The 12,788-nt window shown below is 38.1% G+C and overlaps 1 non-coding gene across 1 annotated transcript; it reads left to right on the top strand.

The window, feature by feature from the left end:
* Nucleotides 1-5,278: 5,278 nt before the first annotated feature.
* TRNAT-GGU (transfer RNA threonine (anticodon GGU)) lies at nt 5,279-5,350 on the top strand. Its single transcript has one exon. It is a non-coding gene; the product is annotated as a tRNA-Thr (tRNA).
* Nucleotides 5,351-12,788: the final 7,438 nt, after the last annotated feature.

The raw sequence follows: 12,788 nt of genomic DNA, 5'->3' as shown, positions 1-12,788 counted from the left end.
ACATAACCTCAAAAATCAGTAGTGTTCACGATGACAATAACAAAAGAGCATATTGTCCATCCACTTCGCGTTTCATCTGAAGAAAATTGCTGCTGAAGCCATTGCAATGATTTGTGCTGCATATGGAGAGAACGCTGTAAATCATACTACATAGATGGTAATCAAAAATTTCGCCAAGGAGATTTCAGTCTTGAAGATGAATCGTGTGCTGGACGCCCTCAAAAAATTGAAACAGACGAATTTCAAGCACTACTGGATATAAACTCTGCGTAAACTGAAAAAGAGCTTGCAGAACAGCTTGGCGTTACGCAGCAAATCATTTCCGTACGTTTACATACGATGGGAAAAGTTCAGAAGGAAGGCAGATGGGTTCCGCATGAATGATCCGAAGACAACAAAAATCGTCGGCGTGACACTGCACTCACTTTGCTTTCAAAATTCCGGAAAAAAGATTTTCTGCACAAAATCATTAGAGGCGATGAAAAGTGGATTCTTTATAATAACCCTAAACGTAGAAAATCATGGATTGACCCTGGTCAACTTTGAACATCGACGCCAAAGCCCAATATCCACGCCAAGAAGGTTTTGCTCTGTATCTGGTGGGATTGGAAAAATGTGTTGTATTACGAGTTGTTACAAACCGGATGAAACAATCACGGCAGACCGCTACCAACAACAATTGACCAATTTGAGCGATGCATTAGAAGAAAAGAGATCATTTACTGGTCAAGGATGTCGTAAAGTGATCTTGCTTCATGACAATGCTCGACTACATGTTGCGAAAGCGACTCAGGATTATATCTTTTCGTTAGGCTGGGAACTTCTCCCGCATGCGGCGTATAGCCCAGACATGGCGCCTTCTGATTACTACCTATTCCGGTCGCTGCAGCATCATTTGGCTGATACACATTTCGTGAGATTTGAAGAGATACGAAAATGCATTGACTTTATCGCTTCGAAGCCGGTGAGCTTCTACGTCAAAGAATTTGCAAGCTACCCGAAAGATGGCAAAAGGTCGTTGATGCAAACGGGGAATATTTCGCTGATTAATATTTTTTTGTTTGTTTTTGAATAAAGATTGAATTTTACAAGAAAAAGCTCAGAACTTTTTTGTACACCTAATATATATACACATATATATATATACATATATACATATATACATATATATATATATATATACATGTATACTCTCAAATCCCCACGACCGGTATTCCAGAGAGATGATGGCCCTGTTGTTTCGATGGATGCAGGTCGGACCGCGGCGGCAACACTTTTCAACATCACTCTCATCCCTGAGAAATGTTTTTATGTCAAGCTTAAAAAGCTTGAGAGGACAATTACACTCGAATAGTAAACTATCTCGCACAGATGTCTCAGATTTGATAAAACTAAGCTCGGAATCCAATATTAATCGGAAAAGTGAAGCGCTTATTACCTTTATGTCTAGCAATATGATAAATTATCGGAACATTGTGACTATCTTATATGAAACCATTTGCAATTTTATCCAAATATAAGAATGCTTCGGGGGGAATATGATCTGATTTCTAGTGTTCTTTTTATGTACTAAAAATCAGGAAATGCTAACGAGAATATCATGTTATTTTCGTAAATTTTTGATCTCTGAACAAAGTAATTTCGAATTAATTTGATTATAAAATTGTCAATCTTAAGAATGTTAGCTAACTCATATATGGTTTTATTACTTAAATATTTTTTATAGTTAGATTCCTGAGAATGATATCTGCCAAGATACGCTCGCAAACATTTTCTTTTGAAAATCTTGATTCGTTCCATAAGAGAAGCATTGACATTGAACTAGATTTGGCATCCGTATGTTAAAATTGGTCTAATTAGCAATTGGTAACAAATCAATTTAACTTCACTATTCAGGACTCTCGAATAGAAAAATCGACTGTGACTCATAAAAGCCCTTTTTGGCTTTGTGAAGTTGAGATTCTACATGAGTGTGATAAAGCGGTCTATTGTCTAGTAGAATTCCGAGATATTCAACTTGATTTTTTTGTTGAATTTCATTATTACTAGCAGAATTTTCTTTTAGTTCAAATAATTTATTGTTGTGGGATGGGATACTTTGCATTTCTAATCGAAGGTCTAAAAAGGATCGTTTCACATTTGTTCGTATTTACTTTTAGTTTCCATGCATGATAATATCCAAACTTTTCTACAGCGAATTGTAAAGTTCGTTGAATTATCAGTGGTTTCCTATCTGTAGTGTAGACTATAAGATCGTCTGCATAAGCTATCAGAGAACAAGCGGTATTGAGCGGCAAACAATTAATACGTCACAAGTATAAATATTAAAAAGGATCGGTGAATTAATAATATCTTGCTATAATCCATTATGAATTTTATGCATTTTTGAAGATTTCTCACTATTATGATAAATAAAAAAAGTTCTATCACTAATCATGTTTCAGATGAATTTTATCATTGCGCGAGGGAATTTTTTCATTTTTAATTTTTAAAAATTAGACCTTCTAGTCATATCATGTCAAATGTTTTTTCAAGATCGACTAGACAGGCCTCCATACATTTATTATCATTTAATGCTCACTGTATGTCTGATACTATCCTATTTATTGCATGTATTGTGGAATGACGCGCCCAAAAATCATATTGGGTATCAGGAATGATCTTATTTGTAAACAGACATTAATCGTATCGTTAATAATCACTTCAAAAATTTTCCCAAATTTTGGCAATAAGCTGATGGATCTATAGCTAGATGGGAAGGATTGATCTTTATCTTTTTTGAGAATTGCTATAGTTCTTGCTTCCTTCCATTTTTGCGGGAAATACGTATTGTTTAAGGAGTTGTTAAATAAAATAGCAAGATAATAGATTATTATAAATAGCCAGTGTTTTAAGACTATGTTTGGAATTAAATCATGACAAAGTAATTTCGAATCGAAAATTACAAAGTAATTTCGAATCGAAAGATTTCTTATTATTTAATTTTTTAAATTTTTTTGCAAGTGCTGTCCTATCGGTAAAGATAGGAATATTTGTAACTCTGAAGGAGAGCTGTATTATAATCATGAAATTGAGTGATTGTATTATAATTAATTTGGTCAAATAAAGTCTCATTTTTAATGATATTGACTTCTCTCTTAATTATTGAGTTTAGTTTAGTTTTAGTTTATTGTTACTAGATTGATTTTGATCGTTAATAAGAGTGAAGTAAGCATCTAATATATTTCTGTTTCATATTTTGGATGTGTAAGTTACCTGAGTTGTCACAAGGGATATCTAATAGGTAAGTTTAAGGGATATCTAATAATATTTATCTAATAATGTTTATATTTGCTTCTTGAATTAGCTTATTGTTCTTGTCTGAGATTTTTAGAGTAAGTATTTCGAATTGGCTTTTATTTCTATAAATTTTATTAATTTCAGAAAATACGTGAGCTGTGTCAGATTAATTTTCTTTATTCTGTTTTCCCAGTATTCGTTCATCGATCTAGAAATCTCATGTTTGAGATCTACTTTTATATTGTTCAGAATTTTTTTAAGTACAATGAGTTCTCTGTTAGGGAATAGATGTTTTTTCTTATATCTGTATATCTGTATAAAGTTTTTAACCTTTTGTAATTTTTTGATTTATGGGATTGTAATATTTATCAGTTTAATTTTGATTTTTAATTTTAGAGATAATTAGTTCCATAGAGTGTAGTATATTATTTTTTATTTTGGTTAAAGTTTCATCAATTTCTGTGTTATTCATCAGTTTCTATGTTATTATTCATTCCTATATGTAGATTTCTATTGTTGGGTAAATTTAGCTTTACATTTTTTTGCTAATACTTTTTGGTATGTTTTGCAATTGGCTTTATCAAGTTGAAATATAAGTTGTGGTCTGAATGATTAATTTCTAATTCCTTATTATTCATCCATACATACCCTGCAAAAAATTGCCAAACGATCACTTTCAAATGGAATAGTTTGTAATACGAGATTTATCATTGAGTTTTAATCTGAAATCAGCAAGTATTAGATCGACGAATTATATTTTGGGTATGAAGGAGTATCTATACGGTATAGTTTAATTTTAAAATCAAAGTCGTTATCTTTAAGCCAATTCATTAATGTTATTCCTCTTTCGTTGTTATTAAGATTAGCCTAATTGTATTTCGCGTTAATATCTCCGACTATTATATAATAATTATTTATATGATCTAGATTTAGTTGTTCGAAAAGATTTTTTTAGTTCGGATATAAAATCTTATTGTTTTCCCTTTCTAGCATACATCGCAATTACAAATAACATTTTACCTAATTTTAGTTTAATGGTTATGATCGATTTTTCTAGTATTTTGTTACTATTGCCAATATTTATTGTGTTAAATTTAATTCCTTTTTTAATAATAATAGCAATTCCCTCCCCCACCATTAATTCCACCTATTCTATCGTTACGAATATAGATATAATTTTAAGTATAGAGTATGTTTGTGATTTAGTTAATTTGTGATTTACTTTCACTTAGAGCGATTATATTTGGATTTTTTTTTTATTAAATTTAAAAAGCTATTCTCTTGTAGTTACTAAGTACCTAACTAGAGAATTTACGTTAATGAATAAAATTTTAAGATGATTTAAGACGTAGTGCCTGTTTTTAGCTTTATCGTCCATTAAGAATTATTTTGAGTTATTATTTTCTCTAATAAATTCATAATAATATCTAGTCTTAAATTGATTAATTCAATAACTTAACCTTGCATCTATCTATTTTGGCTTGATATATCTTCCAGCTTTGAATCTCTTTTATCAAATCGTAGTGAATTTGTATTGTAAACTGATATGTTGGATGCTGTCCAGTTCTGATGGATGCAGATGAATTATAATTGAATTACAATTAAATGTGCGATTTGTGTTTGCTCGGATTATGACCTGGTATCCTCTGCAAAAGAACGTAACGGGTTAACGTATTTGTTGATTTGATCTATTTTCTTTTCCCTAATTAGCTTAGTTCTATTTAATTTCTCTGAAATTCTATTCTCAATTTCAATAAGTGAGGCAGTCTCTATATGAAGCTGGATAGGCTGTTACAATTAATACAATATGGACTATTACTATCTGTGTTTGCATTACATCGAGAGAATAGGACCATCATCTTTCTGGAGTACCGGTCGTGGGGATTCGAAAGAATACATGTATATATATATATTGTAATATATATATATATATATATATATGTATCATTGTATTGTTGACGTGTTATTCTAAACACGTTATTTGCGATAAATATCACATGCCTCGGTAGTCGAAAGGATAAGATGCCTGCCCGGTAAGCAGGAGATCCAGGTTCGATTCCTGGCTGAGGTAGTATTTTTTCGCAAAATAATTACGAGTTTTCACGACTGGTTCGTGGTCGGGCCCCGCCGTGACGCACACCCTCCCTTCTTATTTGCCTGGTTCGTGGTTCTCTTTACATTTAACGCATCTGTATTTAAGATTACAGTTTGATCTAGTCGTTGGCATCTTTTACATTGGATGATTTCCTTTCTTCTTAGTTTTTCTCAGTTTTTCTTTCAATGTATTACGTGGTGTGCGATATATTTGATCTAGTTCAATCCTGGTTTATCGTTGTGAGTGAGTTGCACGATGAAGATTGATATTGTGCTGTTCCTGGATGGATCTCTTTATTGTGAATCTTTTTAATTTTAAAAATTTAAGATCTTCTAGGTTTAAGTTTTGAAGTTCAGAAAAAAATCTCGTTTTCTTTAATATATGGACCTTTGAGCAAGAACGAGAGATTAGATTTTTTTGTTCTTTTGGTGTGAACGAGTAAAAATTTGTGTTTGTTTCTATGAGTTGCTTTTTTATTTTGTTATAATTATTTATATTATCAATGTGTAGCGTATGTTTAAATTCGTTAATTATTTTTATGTAGAAATAAACATTACTTATTGTTTCCTTAAGCTTTAACGTGTCTTTTGGATTTTGCTGGAATATGTTATAGGCGGCTTTTTCTTAATATCTGATATTATTTGTGAATTTGGGTTTGAATTGTATATTGTTCTAAATTGATATTGTTCTAATTTTTTTAGTTTTTGTTACCGATGATCCTTGATGGAGAATTTTTCCGTATTCCTGCGTTTTTTTTTCTTCCGTTTTTGAATGAAGGATAAGTTGGTTCGTTATCCGAATTCATTTCCATTTCTCTGTATTGCTCACTGTCAAGGAAACTGAATTTGTTGTACGATTCAATATTTGATGACATCCTATTAGTAAATTGTCAGAATTCTGCGAAGCTTCTTGTTTATACTTTTGGTTTTCATATTGTCCACTTGTTCCATAAAGTTTTTAAAGTGTTCAGATTCTGTCATTTCTTGTGAAGCAACTAATGCTGTAGTTTGGCTAGACGAAATATTACTTGATACTTTTTTTTTAGCGCCTTCTATCTATATTAGGTTTAGGTGTTAACTTTGGCTTTTTCGCTTATTTCATGTTAGTTGCAAGATTTTTTCTTAATAATAACTTATATATTTCTTTGCGTTCTGTAATTGCAGATCCGGATATGTATTTCTTTGGGGATATTTCAGAAAATAAACTTTTTAATTTGTTGTTTGAGATTAGGACATCTTGCATTTTAATGCTAAAATCACTCTTTAAAAAAAAACTTATCTCCTGCCTCTGAAGCTGGGAGAGAAATCCCACGTAACGGATTATATCGTTCGAGCAACTTGAATTTACGACAAGAAAAAGAAAAACTTGCAATATTAAAACTCTGCGCACGTCCATATATCACGGTGTTCACATGAGAAGTGCTCAGCTACGGCGCTTTTCTATTTACTGACGCACGGTTCCAGTTCTTATTACACAACTGATCTGGCGCCTAACTTTATTTGCAATTTTCTCAAAAACCAAAGCCTATTCACATAAACCATTTTACTGTGTTAGTATCCAACCCCCCCCCTCCTTCGAATAGACTATGGTTCATCCCATTTAGAATTTCACAATTAATGCCATCTCCTTGTTAGTGTCGTGTTTTTCACAAATTTGTTTCCGATATTTTGTGAACTTTTTTATTTTATCGATCGATTTTCCGACTCCATAGTTGCATTATTTGCATTTGATTACGATTACCATATTATGGTTATGAATATATTTTTATATTTTTCTGCGATGTCGACAAATGTTGGAGATTTATCTTCCTGATTTCTCAAAGGCATCTAATACGATTACCCTATTATCATAAAGTTGAACTAGTTGTATTCGATTATGATTAACATACGATTATCAAACGATTATGAATTTATTTTTATATTTTTAGCTTCCGCAGTGTTGAGGACTACTGGAAATTTATCGGCTTAGTGTCGGGTCTTTGACAAATTTGTTTCTAACGTTTCGTGAACATTCCAGTTCAATTGCTCAAGGTATAATACGATTTAACAATGATTAATTTGAGGAAGTGAACAGAAATCTTCACAAAACATCGAAAACAAATTCATAAAAAAATGTGACACTAATCTGGAAGACAAATCTACATCATTCCGCAATACTGCGAAAGCCCAAAATATAAAAATAAATCTGTAACGGAGCATATGTAAATGTTCCGTTACTAAACGCTCGCTATGCAGCCCACACCGCCCGAACATCCCCGAACACGACCGAGCGATGCACGCGCGCCGCTGATCTATCCCGCGCCGACGGCATGACAGCTGTTTTGCTAAACAATTTTTAACAAATCACGCGTTGACACGTAGCGCAAAAATATGAGTATAAACCCAGCGAATTTCAATAAAAGAAATCAGACCCGTCCGATTATCCGATCTGTCCGCTTCCGAAATATCGATCCGACCTGAACGATACGAGAATCTTCTCGTTTTGAATATTGAGTCCTCTCAATCTTCGCGTTTTCTTCCCAGTAGGTATACTAGGCGGGTTCTAACCCAGAAGCGTTGAGGGGGGTGCGGGTGTGCGGGGGGAACGGCGCGCAACCGAGGAGCTCCGGGGCGGGGGGAGGGGGGGACGGCGCGTGTTGGGCGACCCATTGAATGTAAACAGCGTCGACGATTGATGCCTTCAGAGCACCGTGATAAATAATTACCAAAAGATAAATAACGAATTGGAAGCGTGGACATGACGTCAGAGGGGGGTCGCCGCCGCCGCCGCCGCCGCCGCCACCGCCGCCGCCGCCGCCGAGTAAAAAATAAATATCTCTCTCGTATTATCTTTTCCGTTGCGGCTCTCTCTCTTATGGAGAATATTATTGTTCTAATTATTTTATGGTGGGGAAGAAAGAAATGAAAGAAATACATGTTTTTTGCATATTATATTTAATCCACTTCACCTGATATTAATTTTTCTTAAAAATATTCATTAAAATATTAATAACAAAATTAATATATTAATAATAACATTTTTAAAAAAATTTTTCACTTTTTTAAATCGTGATTCAATTTCTTTATCATGTCCATGCCCGACACACTGACCTACATTCCTGCTCGACGCGCGCGAGTCATCCCGGCAGGATAAACTTCTCGGCGTTATATGATAAGAAGCGGTCGATCGTTAGAATTATCAACGCATGGGAAAGAAATAAAAAACGTAATTCGTATATCATATTTATTTTATTCATGGTTATCTGACCACCAATTAAATAATTTGAATACATTTTGTAATGCGCAATTAGTATAGAGATATCCGCATCGCATAGTATTATCAGCATCCAGATTGTTTAGAAAATCTACGTTTTCGTAATCAGCATCCAGAGTCTCGATGTACACGCGCTCATCGTCCAGAAGCAAATACCACAGCCATTGTCGTTTTTCGTGTCCCTTGACATATACGACAGCATCGCTGTCATCGTCGTTCGTCGTCGTCGTCGTCGGCGTCGTCTTCTTCCGTTCCATGCACAACCTTTGTAATCAAACTCTTAGCTTTGCTGTATGGAATCGTTCCGTCGTCCCATCGTAGTCTATGGTGATGACGTATCACCCAACGTGCGCGAGACTTGTCGGCACTTGCGAGGAAATGCCATGGTATAGGGCTTGCGAAAATATAGTGAGAGAGAACGGTCGTTTTCTGAGAGCGGCAAACTCCTTTACAACAAATTGTCCTCCAACGAGAAAACCTTGCAGGTCTACGAACGTTGGCACGACCATGACGAGCACTTTTTCGAGACTGCGGTCGATTTCGATGTATCGTAGATTTTATTGTATATCTCTCTCTCTCTCTCTCTCTCTCATGTGCCAGCGATGCTCTTAGGTGATCTTGCGTACAACATTGGTCAACGGATTGTAGTGAACCACGCGATCGTGTATAATGAGACAGTACGCGGTGGTATTCATCGGTACGTTCTCCTTAGTCTCAAATTCCAATCTCACGTCCACGGTTGCGCTCTTGACCGATTCGTTTTCTCGAGAACAATCGATGATTACGAATGGACCGTTATGTAGAAAAGACGTGACGGTGAGACTCGGCTCGAGATACTCGTATCCGTAGTAACCCTTGCAGAAACGCGCGTACGTTTCATACAACACGGACCATCTATTTTTGTCGAAATCAAGATGCATATCGTCGTACGGATAACATTCCGAGTTCAGATAGAGTTTCACGTTGGTTAAGTTGCAGTCGTCGAATCGGCTCGTGTCCTCAGCCATAACATTTTTGCGACCTGTTTGCAGAGCAAAGATGACGTATCGCGGTTTCTCGAGCTGAGTAGCGGTCTTGATGGCCCACGAATGCTTGGTTGTACGCTGTAACAGCGGAAACTCGTACAGATCCCACGAGCGAAAAGCCATGCTCAAGTATCGTCCGCTCTCCAAAGTGCGCAGCATCGATAGTTTTTTTATCTCGCTCAATAACACGTGCGGCATTCGCCATTGTATCTTGAATAAGTCGATCACGGGATCCAACGCCGAATTTCCCATCAGGCAATTGTTGTCGTTACGAGATCGTATCAAGATCAATTCGTGACGAGCGTTGATTATCACGCGTCTGTAATCCTCGCAAAATCCCAACAGTGCGTAGAGAGGTACGCAAAAGTTAAAATATCCATCCGCGCTAGTATGCGCATCCCAACCGGCATTCCTCAGAATCACGCTTCTGTCGGATGATGTCGTTACGTAATGTTTGAGCGTGCTGGTTACGCCCACGTTTCTGTTACGATCAATCTCCACACCATCAAGCTCGTATCGAATCTCATCGAACAGGAACGCGACAAAATTATTTCCCAGCACCACATCAGATCCCTCGACAACTCTGTTCTTCGTTAGTTTTCCCTCGATACATAGAAAGCTTTCGTACGGCAATGTGTACAGATCCTGTTGCTGTATAGGTATTCTTATCTCATCGCTGTACCCGAACGTCGTATTGGCGAACGGGTTGTACGCATGAGTCTCAATCTTGACGATGCGATCGTCGAAGATTGGCTCGTCTTCGATGTTTAGGATATCAGTCATTTCACAAGTTGCGCACCGCGAATCCTAAAGCTTGTAAAAATTTAACGTTCGACGCGTTAAGTTTCTTCCTCTTCTTGACGCAGCCGAATGAGCGAATATTGTCGATCGATGTTTTCTTTGTAAAACAAGATGCGTTATCTCTCTGCGTATGCTTCGCTTCGTTCAACACGAGCATCTCAAATGTCACGCTCACGTTATCGCTGTCGCCGTCGTACGTGCAATCTGACGGTGATCTCTTCTCCTCTGAAATCGAGCAATCGTCCGTTCTGGTCAACAATGCGTATCGTTAGCTCCGTAATGCTCCGTACGATGACTGGCAGGTAAATGATCTGCATCGGCCTTTCCGATATCTTATATCCTGGCGGCACGCTCGGTGAAAATTCGTGTATCGTGTGCACACTTTTGTCGTTGCTGTATGCGCCCGCGGTCACGTTGCACTCTACACGGATAATGTTTACGTTCATTATGTTGATCGACACGTCCGACTCGTGCCACCTTCGCGGTTGCAGTATACGCCTCGAGAAACCCAGCAGCGATCCAATGTTACGAGGCTTGTTAAAGTTTATTCTGTAAGCACATTTAATCTCACACCTCATCGTATTGTAATTTGCGCGGAGCACTATCGGGTATTCTCCAATCTCGTCATCGCCGCGCGCGGTGTCACCAGCGTTACCCTCGGGCGCGTCGCGTCGCGGACGTTTCCGTAAAATCTCACGTTTCAAAAATTCATTTATGGCATGCAGTTCATACGACCCCTCGGGAATCGTAATTTCTGCATCGTCTTTGCCAAAATAAAATGTATTGTTCGAAGCGTTTACATTCGGTATCGTGTGATAAGTCTCCAAAATTGTTAGACCAAGCTCGTAGTCATCGTCGCTCAAATCTATGGCTGGAGAGTAATTTGTCGCGAGAACGCTGCTCTTCCCGCTCAGCGTAAGCGTCAGCGACATGATGGAAAAAGCGTTCGACGAATACTGAGACGCCGCGACATTTTGTCGGATTTTATAAATTCACGCGTGTCGACCGTTTTGGAGAAGAAACCACAAGCACAGCTGTCCGCAGACGCTCTGATCGTACGTCTGATAGGACGTTCGATTGTACTCTATCGTAGCATCGTCTCCGAAATATCGTATCAGTTCCTTGGGCGGTCGAAGATTACCAAAACTGTCAAAGTACACAACGCGATTGTTTCTCTTTGCGTACGCTACCCAATGAGTACCGGGGCCCGTCGTGTCGTCCAGATTCACGATACCATTTTCATTTCGATGCGCGCCGCTAATCGGTAATGCGTCACGCATGAAAACACCTCTAAAGTACGGTACGCGCATACGCTTCGCCAGCTGGTCCAATTGTACATTGGTGGTTACACCCGTAGGTATTTTTATCGTCTCTTTGGCGTTTTTTTTTCTTTTTTTCTTTTTTTCGCTGTTACGCCTCGTCCGCCTTTGTACGGGGCGAGATACAGTCCTCGTCCGTATTTGTACGGAGCGAGATACAGTCCCTGTCCGTGCGTTTCCATCGCGCGACGTTGCGCGACTTTCCTGTCGTTTATCGCTTTCGCCACGCTGGCCGCTCCGCCGATTAAGGACCCGAGAACGCCCAAAATTGGCAAAATCGGTAACACACCACCTCGTTTCGCCGTTGGAAGAATTCGTTTCTTTTTTTTGTCGGTTTTTTTCTTCGCCTTCATACCCATGCCGATCTTGGTCTTGGCTTTCATCGCTGCCCAAACGGCTGCAGCTGCAGCTTTCTCGCTCAGAGCCGAATCTCTCGCGATGAAGCGTTCTAAGTCTTTATCGGCGAGTACCTTGTCCGCCGCGTGTCTGTCGGTGAGATCGTTGCTCTGAGAATACGCAATGTCGTGTTCACGGCACGCCGCGTCCAGTGGATTTATGCCCGTTTCACCTCTGGCTAATCGCTTTTTCAGCCGAGTACCCGGACCGCAAAACTGATAGCCGGGGATATGTAGTTCGAAAGGAAGCGCGTTTATCGCTCGATTGAGCAGACCTCCAATGTAGCCTTCGTTTGACGCTGTTGCTGGCATAGGCCACAATCCTTTATCTTCGGTGCAGGACCGTCTATATGATCTCGATCCCACGATTGATTATAATGCTCGACGCAGCGACGATAGGTTTGAACCTCCAAATCCGCCTTTATATACTCCGGAAGCTTGTCCCACACGTGATCGATATAATTACCGCACACGCGTAACAGTACGACCTTCGGTATATATTGCAACTGCTCAGCGCTCAAATCCCGAATATCGGAGGGATGCGACAGCGCGAGATACATTTTTGCTACTGAGCGATTCGTGGTTTCGCGCGCCTATAAATAGGCGTTCGATCGAAGCCTAG

This window comes from Pogonomyrmex barbatus, unplaced genomic scaffold, assembly GCF_055798465.1.
Source record: "Pogonomyrmex barbatus isolate J1 unplaced genomic scaffold, ASM5579846v1 scaffold11, whole genome shotgun sequence".
Lineage (NCBI taxonomy): Eukaryota > Metazoa > Arthropoda > Insecta > Hymenoptera > Formicidae > Pogonomyrmex > Pogonomyrmex barbatus.
This window is presented reverse-complemented; position numbering and strand designations above follow the sequence as displayed.